The sequence below is a fragment of the Typopeltis vanoorti genome, chromosome 21 (genome assembly GCF_054136105.1).
Source record: "Typopeltis vanoorti isolate ZY-2024b chromosome 21, IOZ_Tvanoo_1.0, whole genome shotgun sequence".
Lineage (NCBI taxonomy): Eukaryota > Metazoa > Arthropoda > Arachnida > Uropygi > Thelyphonidae > Typopeltis > Typopeltis vanoorti.
The window spans coordinates 65,725,108-65,730,355 of NC_143569.1; the positions used below are offsets into that span (position 1 = coordinate 65,725,108).

The 5,248-nt window shown below is 31.1% G+C and overlaps 1 non-coding gene across 1 annotated transcript; it reads left to right on the forward strand.

The window, feature by feature from the left end:
• The first annotated feature begins 400 nt into the window (after nt 1-400).
• LOC150094929 (U1 spliceosomal RNA) lies at nt 401-563 on the forward strand. The gene has a single exon (XR_016550203.1). It is a non-coding gene; the product is annotated as a U1 spliceosomal RNA (small nuclear RNA).
• The last annotated feature ends 4,685 nt before the right edge of the window (nt 564-5,248 follow it).

The following is a 5,248-nucleotide window of genomic DNA, read 5'->3' on the forward strand; positions in this document are numbered from 1 at the left end:
CAAAAATTCGGCTTTGAAATAATATTGGATCTAATATCCACTTTGCCGAATTATTAATTGTTTATTTCTGGAATTTTCCATTTAATATCTTCAGACCATGTTGACCGTGAATAACTGAAACCTGGATAGCAAATCCGTGGATAATGGGAAAATTGCTGTATGAATCAAGCGAAAATCTGAATTAGCGCAATTTAATACGCATTCCTTTCTTAATTATAAATTTAAAAATAATAATAAACCAATTTTTTTAATTTTAATAGCATATTAAAATTACTTTAAATTAAAATCAATTTATTAAAAAAATTCTTTTAAAAAAGAAATAAAATGCATTTTCTTTTAATACACCAATTTATAATTTATATAATGTTTATAGTATAGCTGTAGTTTGGATCCGTGTAGCATACTTACCTGGCGCTGGCAAAACTTTGATCTACAAGGAAGTTTGCCCAGAAAGAGACTGACCCATTGCACACACGGGTTGGTTGACTTCTGCCACTTTCCCAAACTGGGATAGATGGAGTGTGGAATTTTTGGTAGTGGGGACTGCGTTCGCGCTATCCCTTTCTCATGTAATCAAAAGATAGCTTTTTTAACCGGTAAAGGTGAAGTTCTCGACTTCATGCTAATTGCTTTTATTTTATATTATATAATATAAGTATATATAGTATATAGTATGTTACAAAAGTTCTAATTTATTAGTTCTTGTTGATATTACTGTACCTAATAATTTATAAATTAAACTATCATGGGTATGTATATATAAGGTTCGGTACTCTGCGTTTTCAGGTATCCGCAGGGTGTCGGAACGCTCCCCCAATAAGGGAGGGACAGCTGTATAAGGAAACTGGTGCCTTTTCTTTCAAAGTGGCATGCTGAGGCGGTCATCTCTTATCATCCTGGTCCTGTTCGAAAGAACAAGCATTAAATATCTACATTGCAAAATTATGTTGGACAATTATAATACTTTTCAGAAAGCAGTGTTCTTCATATTAGTGATACACAGGAAGCAAATTTTTCTAAACATATATGGCGCGAAGGCTGCTAAATATGAACAGCATTACAGAAACAGATTTTTATGCGTTCAGAATAGTTAAATCTGAGGAAAAACAATATATTTAAACCGTGCCAGGACGATATTTCGTTCAAGAAAACCAATTCTAAATAGCAATATTGTGGAAATGATATCAAGATTTATAATTTTTTATTACAAACATTTTACATACAATTGTAATATATTATAAAATTTTGACTATGAAACATATGGTTAAATGCATTATTTGATCCATATTTATCAAAAAATATTAATATTATGGAAAATATTTACAAATATTTGTAATATTTAAATAGCACCATTTAAAATTTAATATATCTTTATTGAAAAGATGACTCTACAGTTATTCTCATTGGTTGTGAACAATCCATTGATTAATTTAATTTCTTTTAAGGGTTGGAGAGTTTTGCTCTTCGAACCTGGCAATAATCAAGTAAAAAGTAAGGAAAACATAGTTGAGGTTCCTTTTTTCTTCTTAACACTCGTGAGGTCCTGACAGATAAATGCTAAGTTGTTAACATGAATATTCTTTAGCCTATCTATTGTATAGGTTGAAGGTCATGAGTAGCTGTGCATTCATATGTTGCGAGTGATATTCCGTACTGTTTTTTGTTGTCAGTTTGGTTTAACACATGTTATGTAAAGGATTATGTTTGGCAGCAAATGTTATCTAAGAGATACCGCTACCTCCGATGTCAGTATAGTATACTTTAGTTGTTTTTTATTCTTTGTTCAATAATTTCTAGATTGTAAAAGATAATAAAACAACCATCATGTATTACTGATGCTAAAAGCTTATTTTTATCATACATATCCTCTAGGAGATGTGCTTTACATTTATGGAAAATACTAATAAGGAAAGTGGTCTGTAGCTTGTACCACCTTTACTACGTTGCCCACGTTGAAATACTTATGCTTGTTCCGCCGAAACATTTATTTTCTATATAATGCTGCGTGATGGTTAAATATATCACATCTTCCGGTATTCGAGAAAAACGTCTTGATCTGCTAACACTTAAAGGACACACTACATGTCAAGATATTTCAGAAAACCTTCTAACAAGTTTACAGAATAAAAATATAAATATTAATAATATAGTATGCATTGCGACCGATGGCGCGCCTTCTATGATTACGAAAAATAAGGGGTTTGTTAAATTATTTTCCACTCATATTCCACATGGAGTTATTTCATTTCATTGCATTTTGCATCAAGAAGCTTTAGTTGCAAATTCTTCGGGATTATTACCACAGCTAAAAAGAGTGATTGAGGTTGTAGTGCCAATGATCATTTTTATCCGATTTCAGGCGTTGAATCAGACTTTTTGACACATTTTTAGAGGAACTAGGTAGTCAACATAAAGATTTAGTGATATTTACATCTGTACGATGGTTATCAAGAAGAAAAGCATTAAATTTTTTTTCAGTGCTTAAAAGAAGAAATAGTTTTCATAACCATTAAAAATTATAACGTAAATCATGTGGAACTTCTCATTAATCCCGAATGGATACAAAATTTTTGTTTTTTGCTTGATATGACAGAACATTTTAATAAGCTAAATTTGAAGTTGCAAGGGAAGGGAAAACACAGCCATACAATTACTAGAGGAAGTCTGTACCTTTGAACAGAAACAAAGAGTGTTTTTCGAAGATGTCACTGAAGAAAAATTTATATAGTTTGAAAATCTAAAAATTTATAGATTGAATTTAAATCAAGAAAAAGTTGATTGCAAAATATTCGCTGAAATGATTACTGTTTTCAGGATTTAAAAAAAAAACATCAGATGATGAACTTTATATTACATCCGTTAACTTGCAATTTAAAATTAATAGATATTGAATATTTTTCCGGAATATTAATTGCAGAACTTCTGGAAATTCAGAATAAAAGCATTTGGGTGCAAAAACTCCAGGAAATGATAGCGCAAATTGAAGAAAATGAGGAAACTATGGAAGAAACACCACAGGAAATTATATTTAAATGTTGGAATTCTTTCCCAACTAATTATTCAAATACCAGACGACTTGCTTTTGGGGTTTTGACTCTTTTCGGTTCAACGTACAATTGTGAACAATTTTTCTCTTCAATGAATTACATTAAAAATAAGTATAGGAACATATTGACTGATGAAAGTTTGAAAGCTTAATTACTATTAAAGTGCACGGCATACAATCCAGATTTAAGTAAATTGGCTGAGAAGATGCAAAATCAAAAGTCTCATTAGTGAATTTTAAATTAAAACAATCAAATGTCTATTAAAATACATAATATTGTATTTTTGTTCGGACTAATTCTCTTTGCAATACAAATTCTGACTTTTTTTGCAATATTATACTTAAACATGTTTCTTAATGTTGTTTTATTTATTGAACAATTGCAACTTTGAGTCACCAAGAAAAATCGAATTGAAGTTGCCGCTCCCAAATTTTGTTTTAATTAATTTTTTTGGTGGAATGGCTCTTTGGTTCAAAACGGTTCCCGACCTCTGCTCTAGGAGATGTGCTTTACGTTTATGGAAAATACTGAGGATGGTGTTGTTGAGCTTGCCCCACCTTTGCAACGAGTTGCCCAGTATGGCACTACTTATGCTTGCGTCCACCAAACTTTTAGTTCTATATATATATATTCGGCACGAAACTCTTGTAGTTTCTATATTCAGCTATGAAATAATGTTGGATTCAATAATTACTTAATTTGAACCATCATTTATTATATTTTCATTGTTTGTTCTTTATTTTTTTTGCATTTTAGTACATCCTAGTAATGAATGTTATCTCTCAGATATACCGCGTCGTACACTTCAAAATTACCACCGCGACCTTCCGAGTGTTAAAACTATGTACAGGTAACCCTCGTATAACGCGGATGTTAGGTTCCACAGAAATGCCGCGTTATATAAATCACGTTATGCGAGTCTCAGATAACATAGAAAAAGTAGGGTTATGTTCCGAAATCGTTTTTTTTTTTAATTATATAAACAACAATGACATATCCAACAAAAATATTTTTTTATTTAATTCAGGTAATTCATGTTAGTTAAGAAAACATATAAACTAGGAAATAAATACATAGTATAAAAGTATAAAAATTACAAAATGTACTTAAACTTCATTGCACGTAATGCATAAATGTTTTAGGCAAAATAAAAATAAGTGCATATTTTAATCTTTCATAGCACGAGGATTTGAGGATTGGTTAATAAACACTGGTTTTGTCATGTAATCACCTGATGCATTACTACAAAAACAGTCGAGTACTGCAATTCTAACTTTGCTGGAAACTTTGAATCCGTGAGCTGATCTTTCATTTTTCGAAATATAGGTGCGTTTTGGCATTTTTTTTCCAATATAACCCGGATTCATCCGCATTGAACACCTGGTCTGCACTATAAATGTTTATAAACTTTGAGAGATTTTTGTTTAATAAGATTTTTATCCATAGAAAATTTTCTTTTGAGGTGCAATCTTCTATCGAAATCATTAGAGATTTCTCCATTTTTCTATTAGAATATCGCGTACATGAGCAACGCGCTTTGCACTTACGTTGACCCAGCAATAAACACTTTCTCGGATTTTATGTTCATTGTGTTTGATTGTTCGAATTGATTTAAATTCAAAGTCCCTGCAAAAAGTCCAGGTTTTTCTTCATTTTTCAACCGATCCAAGATTGTGAATATTTTTCTTCCAGAGAAATTAATTTTGTTTTCAATCTTGGTTTTTCCCTTTCGTTGCAGTTTGTGGCCATTACTATAAAAATAATTTTTTACGCAAAAAAGCAAGCATTAAATATTGCATGTAACGTACCAGAAAATAAAGTGCTCGGCTGCAGATGAACACACTTTTGATTTTTAATGCACTTTCCTGGCAGAAACGAGGACATTTTTCAACAATAAACGTTTGATACAGTAAACAATTGAGGTATATGCGTGCTAAAGGGTATTTCCCCTAATATAAATTTGCTACTTATAATTACATGCCGGATACAGGCAGACACAAATTTAACGAAGATAAAGTTTCATTTTTAAGTCGCGCGGTGAAAAACATATGAAAAGATAAAGGGTTACTTCAATTTGTAGATCATGTTTTTATCGGAACCGTGTTGTATAAGTACCGCGGTTATACGAGAGTTACCTGTATTTAGAAATTTATGTACATTTAATCATACAAATACAACATTTTACAAATGACATTCTATCT